Below are 15,171 nucleotides of genomic sequence, written 5' to 3'. Positions count from 1 at the left end.
AATTAGATGACCATAGAAACTAATTAGATTACTATAGTAACTAATTTAATTACCATAGTAACTAATTTAATTACCATAGTAGCTAATTAGATGACCATTGAAACTAATTAGATGACCATAGTAACTAATGAGATGACCATCGAAACTAATTGTGCAACAATTCTTTCAAGGATTTTCGAGATAAAGGAAAGGTGGTACAGTACAGCCACATAAACAAAAGCTATAGCCAACAAAATAGGGTACCGCAGCCCCACAATAGATTGCAAAATCATGTGCTCCTTCGAGCCCTGTATGGGCAGAAGAATTAGGACACTTGACCATTACAACTGAAAAGGTTCAGGACTGATTGATTGATTGATTGATTATTGTATTAGTCAGGATTTTTTTTCAATTTGGAAAAAAACATTAAGACAAGAACAAAATCCCCCAAAACAAATAGTATTAGATTTAAAAAACAAACAACTGCTCCACATTTGTCTGGTGACTCTGCTTCATTGATCATTTTTATCTTAAAGCTGTAGTACTGCGTATCACTGTAGGGATTAAATACAAACCCATCTTTTTGAAAAAAAAAAACAACCTAAAAAATAACTTATTTTTTCGTGTCAGTACAGGAACATAAAAATGTGTGCGTCTTATTGCTGGGTTGCATATGACGTCAAATTTGTTTCTCTTCTTCACGGCTTAATTGACACAATGGTCAAGCAGCTAGAGCGTAGCATTTAAACAAGTGAGTGTGTTTGTAGAGTTTGAGCAGAAAATGCTCTATTTCTGTTCTTGTCTTGGGTGTTACAGTCGCTCAAATAGAGAGAAAGGAAAGAGCTTTCATTGAGTCCCGAAAGAAGTGCTTCATAAAGGTAATAAAGTCAGGGAAAAACAAAAGTGCCTCGAAGGAAATGACTCTTAAAAATATCACTTATCTTGTGGATTACTATCGGACCATGCTTGTGTCTGCAGTGATAACTTTGTAAAATGTTTGTTTGAACATTTGATTTGTTTGAGAAACTTTCTATGATCAGTAGAGTTTATTCTCTTCTATATTAGTAGTGTTTGAGAGCAGAACTAAGCATAAGAAAAGGACAAGCGATCGCATTAGTTTGTGTTCCTTTGTGGTTGCTATGCCTAAATATAACTACGAAGACCTGCTTGTGCAATCAAACTAACGTCATGTAAAATCGTAGTAATAAATATTGTGATTGTTGGTCCAATCCACTGAATTTTTGTAGTTGATTTTCATAACATAAAAATAAAAGCTTAGTTTTTGTGCAGGATTGTGCTTTATTCGATATGGATGATTACATTATAGTGTTTTGGTGATATTTTCTAGCATCAAGAAAATATCCTTAATATTATTAATAAACTAAATTAATAGATTTCTCGAAGGCTCAACAGCATAAACTGATATTTTCTAGCATCAAGAAAATATCCTTAATATTATTAATAAACTAAATTAATAGATTTCTCGAAGGCTCAACAGCATAAACTGAATCTTGATATCGCTAGCAAACCTTGCTGAACAACAAGGACATTTATAGTTAAATAATGAGACAAAATATGAACTTCACACTATTAAAACAACTGCAGACATGAATTGGAGTTGAGACTTATATTTGTAGCAGGAAATCAACTGCAAACAAAGTTATCCTTTTTCTCATTAGCGTCACAATCACAGCTGCACGACACTTTTTGTCCATCATATTCGTTACTTAGCGATGCACGAGTAAGTCCAACTTTGTCCTTCACCGATAAATGCTTAATTTGTGGACCCCTCAGATGTGAAGACATGATGTGCTTCCAATCAGAATCAGAATACCTTTATTGTCATTGCATGGAAACAACGAAATTGAACGGCAATCCAGCTAAGTGCTTTTAAAAACAACCTACATAAAATACTCTTAAGACAACAAACAATAATAAAACATTTAAAAACATAATAAAATGTTAAAAACATATTAAACAGCAGATCTCTATCAGAGGTAAGCAAGTTAATAAAGTGGTACTTAAAGTACCAGTATGATGGAAAACCAAGTTGACTGAATGTGCTTAATGGTGTTTCAGTTGTATCCAATAAACCAAGGGTGTCAAACTCAAATACAGAGTGGGCCAAAATTTAAAACTGAACAAAGCCGCGGGCCAAGGTTGAACAAATTAACCTTTTTGATAGGGACCCAAGAAAGTTTTACATTAAATATAAAACAAGCAACTTTATAGTGACATGCAAAATGGAGTTTCAAATAATAATAATTAAAAAATATCAATGGCATATCAAATACAATTTAAATAAAAATTGAATGCCTCTTTTCTATTTGCAGCCTTCTAAGGTAAATATCAACATAAACTTTTTCCACAGGCTAATAAATTTGAAAATACCGGTAAAATAATGAATAAACCAACCATTCAGGACTTTAAACTGCTCAGTTTGCAACACACTGATCTAATCTGATGTGCCCAAGCCAGATACCTGACATATTTTCTTGGATGCTAGTTCATTAATGTCGGGGCTCAGGCTTTGAGCTGAGGCATCTTTCATTATCGAACGAAGGTGTTCATCAGTCATTATATCTCGTATTCCACAGTCTTGGGGGCGTGCCTTACAGGCACTGCTTTTAACGTCCTCTACGAGCTGACGTCACGTCCGCTTTACATCCCTTCTAACAACGTGCCCGCCCAGTCACAAGATGTGAGCGGCGCCTGTATGCACACACACGTTAATGCAACGCATACTTCATCAACAGAGATACAGGTTACACTGAGAGTGACCCTATAAGCAACTTTAACATTGTTAGAAATATATGCCACACTGTGAACCCACACCAAACAAGAATGACAAACACATTTTGGGAGAACATCCGCACAGTAACACAACATAAACACAACAGAACAAATACCTAGAACCCTTTGCAGTACTAACTCTTGTGCCGTATAATGCACTTCCGGCGTAGAATGCACTCCCTAACGGGAGTGTTATATCAACTAAAGCCCACACTTAAAGTTTCCACGTGCAAGATTGAATGTATTTGAAAAAGTTATTTAATAAGAAGCCAAAAGTGCAAAAAGAATAATGTTCGAACATTATTCTTTGTATGTATGTGTATGTATGTGTGTGTGTGTGGGGTGGGGCGGCGGGGTTTGGAGGTAGCGGGGGTGTATATTGTAGCGTCCCAGAAGAGTTAGTGCTGCAAAGGGTTCTGGGTATTTGTTCTGTTGTGTTTATGTTGTGTTACTCTTGCGGATGTTCTCCCAAAATGTGTTTGTCATTCTTGTTTGGTGTGGATTCACAGTGTGGCGTATATTTCTAACAATGTTAAAGTTGCTTACACTGGCACCGTCAGTTTCACCTGTATCGCTGAAGATCAAGTATGCATTGCATTCACTTCTGGGTGCGTGCCAAAGCCGCACATATTATGTAACTGAGCAAGCACTCGTTGGACTGGACGAAAAGGGGACATTACAATTCTTGGGAGGAGCACTGAAATTTGGGAGTCTCCCGGGAGGTTTGGCAAGTATGAGAATTAGCGGTGTATATGATCGGCGGGCCAGCTCTAGTGTTAATTTGATATCACCTCACGGGCCAAGTGAAATTACACGGCGGGCCAAATTTGGCACGCGGGCCAGAGTTTGACACCATGCAATAAACCATATCCAATTGTATTGGATAAAGTGTGACGATCTGTCACTTCATTTCTGTTTGTTTCCTTGTTTTTGTATTTACTTCCTATCAGTGGTCTTATTTTGTTTTTCCACTTCCTGCTTGTTCGGCTGAGCACTGTGTTCGTTCACTCACCTGCTGTTGATTGGCACCTGGTCCACACCTGCGGCCGATCGGCATATTTATGCCTTGTCTCGAGCACCCTCAGTGCTCGAATATCGCCTTATGTTTGGAACGCTTACATGCGAGACTGCTTCATTTCCCTCTCTGTTTTGAGTAATAAAACTCATCTTACCTTCTCATCGTCTCCTGGTTCCTGGTTCCTGCATCTTGGGGTCTCAAAAACTGCAGCCATGCGAGTTCCTCACAGGATCTTCGAGCCCTGAGGAGTGCTCGAGACAAGGCATAAATAGACATGTGCTGATTGGCCGCAGGTGTGGACCAGGTGCCAATCAACAGCAGGTGAGTGAACGAACACAGTGCTCAGCAGGTCAAGCAGGAAGTGGAAAACAAAATAAGAGCACTGATAGGAAGTAAATACAAAAACAAGGAAACAAACAGAAATTAAGTCACAGATCGTCACATAAAGTCTTTAAAAAGCATCACAAAATGTCACAAAAATCAGTCGGCCATTGTGAATATTTCATTCCGAACATCTTCGGCAATTTTTGTAGATTCGGGTCGAACGACGTCACTGGAAGAACGCTTCTATATCATCAGATCAGTCATACTAGAAATACGCAAAGATTAGAAAGCGATGTGCTGTTTATCATTCACAATCCTCATGTGCTTGGCTTTTTTATGCATTCGAAATCGTAAATACATTGCTAACAATTGAGTCCTCTATTTTGCCCATAATATCCTCTAAAAACATCCATAAACCGCCAACAATACTCCATTTACATGTCCTGATCTGAAAATTAACCAAATATGAGCGATATTGTTATTGTAAGCGCTATCAATCAATCAATCAATCAATCAATCAATGTTTACTTATATAGCCCTAAATCACGAGTGTCTCAAATGGCTGCACAAGCCACAACGACATCCTCGGCTCAGATCCCACATCAGGGCAAGAAAAAACTCAACCCAACAGGATGACAATGAGAAACCTTGGAGGGGCATTCCTCAACATTCCGCAACTTTATCAGTATTTATTGCCACCTTTCCCAACTTCTTTGCCACGTGTTGCTGGCATCAAATTCTAAAGTTAATGATTATTTGCAAAAAAAAAAAAAAGTTGATCAGTTTGAACGTCAAATATGTTGTCTTTGTAGCATATTCAACTGAATATGGGTTGAAAATGATTTGCAAATCATTGTATTCCGTTTATATTTACATTTAACACAATTTCCCAACTCCTATGGAAACGGGGTTTGTATATATATATATATATATATATATATATATATATATATATATATATATATATACATATATATACGTATATATATACATACATATATATATATATATATATATATATATATATATATATATACATACATATATATACATACATTACAGTTGGTACAAAATGCGGCTGCTAGACTTTTGACAAGAACGAGAAAGTTTGATCATATTATGCCTATACTGGCTCACCTGCACTGGCTTCCTGTGCACTTAAGATGCGACTTTAAGGTTTTACTACTTACGTATAAAATACTACACGGTCTAGCTCCAGCCTATCTTGCCGATTGTATTGTACCATATGTCCCGGCAAGAAATCTGCGTTCAAAGAACTCCGGCTTATTAGTGATTCCCAGAGCCCAAAAAAAGTCTGCGGGCTGTAGAGCGTTTTCTATTCGGGCTCCAGCACTATGGAATGCCCTCCCGGTAACAGTTAGAGATGCTACCTCAGTAGAAACATTTAAGTCCCATCTCAAAACTCATTTGTATACTCTAGCCTTTGAATAGCCCCCCTTTTTTTTAGACCAGTTGATCTGCCGTTTCTTTTCTTTTCTCCTCTGCTCCCCCCTATCCCTTGTGGAAGGGGAGACACACAGATCCGGTGGCCATGGATGGGGTGCCGGCTGTCCGGGGTCGGGACCCGGGGTGGACCGCTCGCCTGTATATCGGTTGGGAACATCTCTGCGCTGCTGACCCGTCTCCGCTCGGGATGGTTTCCTGCTGACCCCACTGTGGACTGGACGCTTACTGTTATGCTGGATCCACTATGGACTGGACTCTCACAATATTATGTTAGACCCACTCGACATCCATTGCATTCGGTCTCCCTAGAGGGGGGGGGTTACCCACATATGCGGTCCTCTCCAAGGTTTCTCATAGTCATTCACATCGACGTCCCACTGGGGTGAGTTTTTCCTTGCCCTTATGTGGGCTATACCGAGGATGTCGTTGTGGCTTGTGCAGCCCTTTGAGACACTTGTGATTTAGGGCTATATAAATAAACATTGATTGATTGATATATATATATACATATACATACATATATATATATATATATACATACATATACATATATATATATATATATATATATATATATATATATATATATATATATACATATATATATATATATATATATATATACATATACATATACATATACATATATATATATATATATATATATATATATATATATATATATATATATATATATATATATATATATATATATATATATATATATATAGTCAAGGTTTCTGTGGTTTGTCCGCTATACAGTGCTCAATACCGGGGTAAAGCAGAATATACATTAGGTCAGGAAAAAACACAAGAGGCTATATCATCCCAACAAACCTGTTTCGCAGGTTTTCCCTGCTCGTCTAGGGATTTTATAGAATTTTATGGAAGAGCAGAGAAAAAAGGCTTGTAGGGACGATATAGCCTCTTGTGTTTTTTCCTGACCCAACGTGTATGCATATATATATATATATATATATATATATATATATATATGTATATATATATATATACATATATATATATATATATATATATATATATGTATATATATATATATACATATATATATATATATATATATATATATATATATATCTCAACGTCACTCGACGTCCATTGCACCGGTCGATCACCTACTTCCAACGGCAGAACAGTCAGTTTAGCATTCCAACGCCTTTTATTCAACAATTGCCTCTTTTCAGCGTTTCTTGACAGCAACTCACTCAGTTGAGTCTTTTCTTTATTTCTCGCACATATTGTGAGTGTGTTCTGGGGTTGTGGCCTTGAGGGCTGATACCGAAACAAATGTCAATTGGGAGACGTGGTTCTCTACCAAACATAAGGAGAAAAGGAGTCTCACCAGTAACGTCATTTTTCCTACAGCTATAAGCATGTACGAGCGTCCTTACATAGTTTCTCCATTCCTCCTTCTTCTTGTCCTCCAGAGTTCCCAAGAGATCCAGTAGAGTCCTATTGAACCTTTCCACCAGATTTCTTCTTGTGTGGTAGTGTTGTGCGGGACTTGGAGATACCAGCATGCTTACAAAGCTCAGCCACAAGTTTAGACTCAAAACAGGCTCCTTGATGGCTGTGTAGCCCAAGAGAAAAAACGTAGTGACTAATAAAACTCTCCCACAGCAGAGTAGCAACAGTGCAGTCTGAGCTCTTGTCGGACAGGCTTGTGCATATTTTGTATAATGATCAGTCACAACCAATATATTCCTGGTGTCTCGTGAGTCCGGTTTTAATGGCAGAAAATTAATACAAACTAACTGAAGAGGACCATTAACTTTGATGTTAACCAGTTCAGATGCTCTTTGAACTCTCGCTTTTCGTCGCACACATCTTTTACAGGTTTTACATTTAGCCTCAATGTATTTTGCCATCTTGGGCCAGAAAAATCTTTCTCTGGTTAGCTGTAAAGTCATTTCAATGCCCATATGGTCTACTTCATCGTTGACACCATGGAAAAAGCTGATTAAAAGCTTCACCTCTCTGCTTGCAGACGCTACGATGTAACACTCCTTCCAGCAAAGGTAACTTTGATCTTTCTCGTACCAACAAAGCTACTCCAGACTCCTCACAATTAGGGATCATACTCGAAACCGGTTTTCCCGGTTGTTCGATAAGAAAAGAACCGAGTCCTCGGACTCGAATCCCTTTTTGAGAACCGGTACCCGTTATCGAGACCACTATAGTAAAGAAAAAGAGTTGGTTCTTCATTCGAATCCCTGGGAACGAATCCCGTCCCGACCAGAAATGCTCCGTGGGACATCACAAGAAATGACGTCATGTAGCTCAGTCATTAGGCGCAGATAGCGAAAGCAGGACAAACAATGGACCGTAAAAAGCGCTCCAAGGTGTAATAAAGTTCAAAACAAAAGGTATAATCCAATGAACTTTACTGAGAGATTTGAGCAGGGTACAAACACATGACGAAGACTTTTACGACCAACCGGAAACATAGCAACCAGGCTAGCAACGCACCTCCTTTACGGCAGCTGTCGCAACGTTCTAAAAGCAACCGCAGCACATACATATATATACAACATATATGACATCTCCCTTTTTTAACTTTTGTTTTTCTTTCCTTGTAAACAAAACAAAATCACACTGTATATGTGTTGTCTGTCTAATTATAAATAATGCAGACGAGGCGTGTTGGCTGAGTTCTTGACGTCTACTTTCACAGCGTGCTCATAACCTCATTCTTAGCTGCCGGGTGGCCACATGCAACAACACTTTTCGGGGCTACTGCGCATGCTCGTCACTCCCGTTTTCTCTTCATAGAATTTTCTTTCAACAAAGAAATAAAGTGCAAAAATGTCAAAGCATCATAACAAACAGTTATGTCAAATAGCATCAGAAGTGCACTTTTTGGAGAGCTGTATTATTTTCAGTTTTGTGCCCAAGGGACTGATTTTATTTAACACTATATTATTATTTGTACACCTATAGTGATCACAGAGACAGGTTGTTTTTGTGTTACTGTATATATTTGTTTTTCTGAAAAATCCCACTTAATATACTTTGGGTAACAAAAGTCAATATTTATTTATTTTATTTTATTTTTTTAGGGGGGTAACATTCAATATTTATTTATTTATTAGATTTTATTTTTTTCTTATATAATAAAAGTGAGCTTTTGTTAAACCAAATATTGTGTGTTTTTTTCCATATACAACAACCTATCTGGACTCGATAAGAGAATCGATAAGGAATCAGTTCGATAAGAGGATTCGATAATAGGCTCGAACTCGATAATTTCTTATCAAACATCATCCCTACTCACAACTCCTGTCTATCTCAAGGTCAAATTCAGTTTTTAGCATTTGTATTACATCCTCTCTCTGCAGTCGATACCAATTCTCCATGGACAATTCAGGAAAAGATGATTGACCAAGACATGGGTCTTCAAATTCATCTGGAACAGCACTTTCATCACACAAAAGTGTTTCCACTACAGGTATTCCACTATCAACATCCTGTTGTTTGCCTTATGAAATTGCATTAACATACCCCATGGCATATGCAAAGGCTATTAACTGTCGTCATTCTGGACCTGGAATTCATCAGGTGATAAACTTATATGATCTAGCATACTTGAGACTTTTCATCATCTGTGGATGGTTCATGGGGTTCATGAAAGTACATCAGCATCAACATTGTTGTGACCAGCCTTGTAATTAATGTTAAAGTTGTAGACTGACAGAGCTGCAAGTCACCTGTGGCTTGCGGCATTCAACTTTGCACTGGTTAATGCATAGGTCATAGGATTATTATCAGTAAAGACTTTAAGCTAGTTAAGTAGTTGTGAAATCCATCTTATGCATAGGATAGTTATTTTCACTTTTTTGAGAGGCTACTACTGGCATAAGCGACAACACAGGTCTGACAATCTTGGACCTGGTAGAGGGCTGCACCTATACTAGTTAAGCTGGCATATGGAAACTGCCAGTTGGCAAAAGCAAGCATAGGTGCTGATGTTAATTTGTCAATTATTATGTCAAACACCGCTCGGCATATTGGTGTCCATTTTTTTACCCAGTGACTGGGACTGTCTTCGTGGCCAGGGAGTAGAACTTTTGTGCATGGGAGCTACAATAGGTCACTGTTCAATAGATCATTTAATGGTCTGATAATACTGCCATAACCTTTCACCAAATGTCTGTAATATCCAGTAAAACCTAAGAATGACCAAAGCTTTTTGACTGTTTGGGGACAGGGCCATTGTTTTACTGAATAAACTTTGTCAGGATCTGGCTGGATTCCTTGAGCAGAAATAACATGTCTTAGTTTCACTGTGGTCTGACAGAATTTGCATTTGGAAGAGGACAATTGAGACCAAAGTCAGCAATGTGTTTAAGAACTTTCATCAGTCCCTCCTTGTGTTCCTCAAGGGAACTAGAGAAAATTATAAGGTTGTCAAGAAAAGCAACTACCTCTTGCAGATTAATCCATCACCTTCTCTGTGGTTCGCTGGAAGGTATCTGGGGAGTTGGTGATGCCTTGTGGCATCGTGGGAAACTGCCACGTTACAAAGGGTGTTGTGAATGCTGTCTTTGGACGATCAGCTGGCTCAAAATCCAGCTGATAGTATCCACTCCTAAGGTCAAGGATTGAACCATTTTGAACCTGACAGCAAGGTAAAGGTTTCCTCTATTCAAGGTAGTGCGTAACTGTCCTTCTTTGTCAGGTTGTTCAACTTGCGGTAGTCCACCTCCATTCGCAGCTCTCCATTTTTCTTTGACAATAACGATTGGAGAGGCATAGAGACTTTGCGATTCCTCTCTGACACCCATTGCCAAGTCCCTTCTCCAGTCATTTAGGTCAGCTGGTGAAACACGCCCTGTTTGTTTTTTGAATGGCAACATGCTCTTCCAGTTTTATGCGATGAGTGACACCTGCAACACTCTCAGTCCTAAATCATATCTAGCAAATGCAGCGGGTACCTCTTTCTCAACTCTAGCCTCTATGTACTCCTTCAGTTGGGTTGATATGGGACTTCCACTAAAGTCAAGATGGAGGGTGTCAACTACAGAGTTGCTCTTTCTATCTTGTGACACCCTTAAGGAATATGCGTCAGGCTGAGGAAGGTTTCTAAAGATGTTTTGGTCAGGAGGCACAACAGACACAGCCCAGTCGATTAAAAAGCACAGAGCAATGGTTGGTTTTGGATGCAAAGTAATATACCTTTCGAACCTATTTCTTACACCAGTTTAAATTTGCTGTGGGATCCAGCTTTTACATAAACAATCAAACCACCTGGTGTGGGACCTTCCTCCATACTACCCAATACAGCCTGAGAACCCTCATGTGTTTTCGTGTGGCAGCTGCTGTTTACAGTGCAAAGTTTGCCTTGCTTAAGGCGTCAGGAACCTCGCTGCTTAGTGTCACAAAACTTTGGCATCTTTTATTTGGGAGTCAGTAAGTCTAAACCATTCTGTGTAAGCCATCGCCCAGTTAGCTTGAATAGGAAGTATTTCAAGGAACTTTGTTCCACCCTGCTTTTGGCAATTCTTCCCCATCGGACGCAGAGTGTTGGTACCAACAAGAAGCGGATACATGCTATTGTACGACTGAGCCGGGCTTACTAATGCTATAATGGGAAAGCATTTATCTGTGCCACACACACTTTTCAGGAAACTGAACATCGATTTTCACATACCCTAGATAGGGAATTATTTGTCCAGCCGTATCTTCTAAGTCAAGTGCCGTCTTGGTTGAGTATAGCTGTCGTTGAGAAAGGTAAAATAACTGAGATATGATTGCCACTTGTGAGCCTGAGTCCACTGTGCACTTGCACTTAACTCCATCCAGCCATGCGTCACTGTCACACGGCTCTCTTACAAGTCCGTCGGGAATATCAAATATATTGCTTTCATTTAGAGACTTGTGCACACACTGACTCAAAAGAGGGGAACTTACAGTGCAATTAGCTCCAGCTTGTTCAACAGCAGGAGATCCTATTCGTTTAAAGACAGGTTTGGCTGTTGAGGGGTCAATGAACGTCTGTTCTGTCTGACTTGGTGCCTGATCCCCTCCTCAAGCACCTCACCCTGTAGGATTGTTAGGGGGAAATGGTTTGGACACATCATAGGTTATATGTGCTTTTTTATAAACTTTGGTTGGAGTATCACCCATATGTTGTGTTTTCCTCATTTTTCTCTGTCACATGTCCAAGAAGGTAAGAGTGTTAGTGGAAAGGCTATGAACGGTTCTTTTAATTGCAAGGTGGCTATTAAGAAGTCATCCCAACAACAGCTGCGAGTCAGCATCTTGTTTAGCCATACCATTGTTTTCAACAGCTTCCTGCAGAAGAGTTTGGAGTCGACGCAAGTAATCGGATGCATTACAATAAGCCTTATCTAGTTCGTGGAGATAAGCATTGTGTGAGGCTTGTGCTGCAATGAAGAGAGCTATATTTCCAGCTGGGCTCAGTAAACTGTCAATTATCAACGCTGCTGTGCCACCGCTAGACTAGAGTCGTCCAACATTTGCTTAAAACGATAATCTACCTCTGCAGAAGGTTTAGGACATTTACCAGAGAATAGACGTGACTCTAGACATGTTTCACAATATGTTCCACAATTACCTTCTGAACATCTTCAGGTAAAGGTTTAACAAGCAAGGCGTCACTAGAGGCCTGCGTAGACGGTTGGCTAGCATTGTTTGAGATGACAATTCTTGGATTGGGGGCAGTATGTGTTTTAAGTTCAGCTGCTGGGGTTGAAGTAGTTAGCACGTTACCACCTTTTTCGCAAATATGATTCAATACTACATTATGCAAAGCAGGGGGATTTATATTGTAATTTTGAGCTAGCACATTCACTTGCTCACTAAAACTAGCAGTCATGTCGCTAATGACACGAGCAAGTGGCACAACATCCTCTCTGAGTGCATCACTTGAAGGCTTTGGTATACATTATTCATCTACCTGAATAACCTCCCAACATGAGTCACTTGCTGTCTAACAGCATTGGGGTGTTACACTCCCAGAACACACCTACTAGCGCATCCCCACCTTCCCATCTCTCCCAAACACACCTACTGGTGCATCCCCCCTTTCCCATCTCTCAAACACACCTACTGGTGCACCCCCACCCCCCTTCCCATCTCTCCCAAACACACCTACTGGTGCATCCCCTCCTTCCCATCTCTCCCAAATACACCTACTGGTGCATCCCCCTTTCCCATCTCTCCCAAACACACCTACTGGTGCACCCCCCCTTCCCATCTCTCCCAAACACACCTACTGGTGCACCCCCTTCCCATCTCTCCCAAACACACCTACTGGTGCATCCCCCCTTTCCATCTCTCCCAAACACACCTACTGGTGCATATCCCCCTTCCCATCTCTCCCAAACACACCTACTGGTGCATCCCCCCTTCCCATCTCTCCCAAACACACCTACTGGTGCATCCCCCCCTTTCCATCTCGCCCAAACACACCTACTGGTGCATCCCCCCCTTCCCATCTCTCCCAAACACACCTACTGGTGCATCCCCCCTTCCCATCTCTCCCAAACACACCTACTGGTGCATTCCCCCACCCCCCTTCACATCTCTCCCAAACACACCTACTGGTGCATCCCCCCTTCCCATCTCTCCCAAACACACCTACTGGTGCACCCCCTTCCCATCTCTCCCAAACACACCTACTGGTGCATCCCCCCTTCCCATCTCTCCCAAACACACCTACTGGTGCACCCCCTTCCCATCTCTCCCAAACACACCTACTGGTGCATCCCCCCTTTCCATCTCTCCCAAACACACCTACTGGTGCATATCCCCCTTCCCATCTCTCCCAAACACACCTACTGGTGCATCCCTCCTTCCCATCTCTCCCAAACACACCTACTGGTGCATCCCCCCTTCCCATCTCTCCCAAACACACCTACTGGTGCATCCCCCCCTTTCCATCTCGCCCAAACACACCTACTGGTGCATCCCCCCCTTCCCATCTCTCCCAAACACACCTACTGGTGCATCCCCCCTTCCCATCTCTCCCAAACACACCTACTGGTGCACCCCCCCACCCTTCCCATCTCTCCCAAACACACCTACTGGTGCATCCCCCCCTTCCCATCTCTCCCAAACACACCTACTGGTGCATCCCCCCCACTTCTCCATCTCTCCCAAACACACCTTCTGGTGCATCCCCCCTTCCCATCTCTCCCAAACACACCAACTAGTGATCCCACCCACTCCTCCATCTCTCCCAAACACACCTACTGGTGCATCTCCCCCGCTCCTCCATCTCTCCCAAACACACCTACTGGTGCATCCCCCCCGCTCCGCCATCACCACAACCCCCTCCCATGTTGGTAAAAATATCTGCAGACAGCAGGAGAGGAGGCACGCCTGGTTCTCTCTCTCTCTTGCTCGCTCGCTCCCAGACAAACCACCCATGTGACTTCTCAGGCTGACTGTGCTTTCATTCAGCCTCCTGCCTTCCTGCCAACTAATGAGCCTTTGTGTGACAGCAGAGCAGCACTGAGACAAAGACTGACATCCAGCTCCTTCTATTCTAGTATCCACACACTCCTACTTCCTGCTGCACCCCTCCTTTGTTTTGGGGGGGTTTAATCCATGGACCTGTGGGACTGCTGCCAGTCAGTGGACTGAGGCGAAAATGGAATGCTCCTCATCCATCATCTTTTTTCCAATTCCACATGCATGTGTAGCTGTGCTGTGGTGAGAAGAAGAGAAGACAGTGGAGGTCAGTAACTGCTTTTTTTCTACGTTGTCACATCATTGCAGAATTTGTGTGTGTGTGTGTGTGTGTGTGTGTGTGTGTGTGTGTGTGTGTGTGTGTGTGTGTGTGTGTGTGTGAGTGAGTGAGTGAGTGAGTGAGTGAGTGAGTGAGTGTGTGTGTGCTCCAGACTGAGAAATGTGTGTTACCCCAACGACTTGATTAAAGGAGAAGAGAGAGGCGAGATTTCAAGTTCATGTGTGTGCCTGTAGGGATTCTGACAAGGATTTTTTTGATGCAATGCTTTTCCATCCTTTTGGCTTACTAAGAAAAAAAAGAGCAGTTATAAAATATTATAAAATATTATAATTGTATCATTGATGGTCTGTGTAATCGAACCATTTAGATCAGGGCTGTCATACTTGGGTTTATTGAGGGTCAAATCGCAACTACCCTATTTTCCGGACCATTGGGCACACTGGATTATAAGGCGCACTGCCAATGAATGGTCTATTTTTGATCTGTTTTCATATGTATGGCGCACCAGATTATAAAGCGCATTAAAGGAGTCATGATTATTTTCTAAAAGTAAAATACTTCCTTGTGGTCTACATAACATGTAATGGTGGTTCTTTGCTCAAAATGTTGCATAGATGATGTTTTACACATCATCTTCAAGTCACTTTCTGACAGTCTCTTCAGGATGCACCGTTTTGTGGGCGGTCTTATTTACGTGCCTCCACTTGGACAGCGTCTTCTCCCCGTCATCTTTGTTGTAGCGGTGTAGCGTGCAAGGACGGGGGTGGAAGAAGTGTCAAAAGATGGAGCTAACTGTTTTAATGACATTCGGACTTTACTTCAATCAATAACGGAGCAGCATCTCCTCATCCGT

At 41.2% G+C, this 15,171-nt stretch overlaps 1 protein-coding gene across 2 annotated transcripts in view; it reads left to right on the top strand.

The window, feature by feature from the left end:
- csrnp3 (cysteine-serine-rich nuclear protein 3) overlaps positions 1-15,171 on the top strand; it is an 82,944-nt gene that overhangs the window by 33,636 nt on the left and 34,137 nt on the right. The window contains exon 3 of one of the 2 annotated variants that reach the window (XM_061971687.2): positions 14,119-14,306. The exons of the other annotated variant lie outside the window; for it this stretch is intronic. The gene's annotated coding sequence lies outside the window, so the exon portion shown is untranslated. The remainder of the gene's footprint in view (positions 1-14,118; positions 14,307-15,171) is intronic. 2 annotated transcript variants of the gene reach the window in all.

The sequence above is a fragment of the Nerophis lumbriciformis genome, linkage group LG13, assembly GCF_033978685.3.
Source record: "Nerophis lumbriciformis linkage group LG13, RoL_Nlum_v2.1, whole genome shotgun sequence".
Taxonomy (NCBI): Eukaryota; Metazoa; Chordata; class Actinopteri; order Syngnathiformes; family Syngnathidae; genus Nerophis; species Nerophis lumbriciformis.
This window is presented reverse-complemented; position numbering and strand designations above follow the sequence as displayed.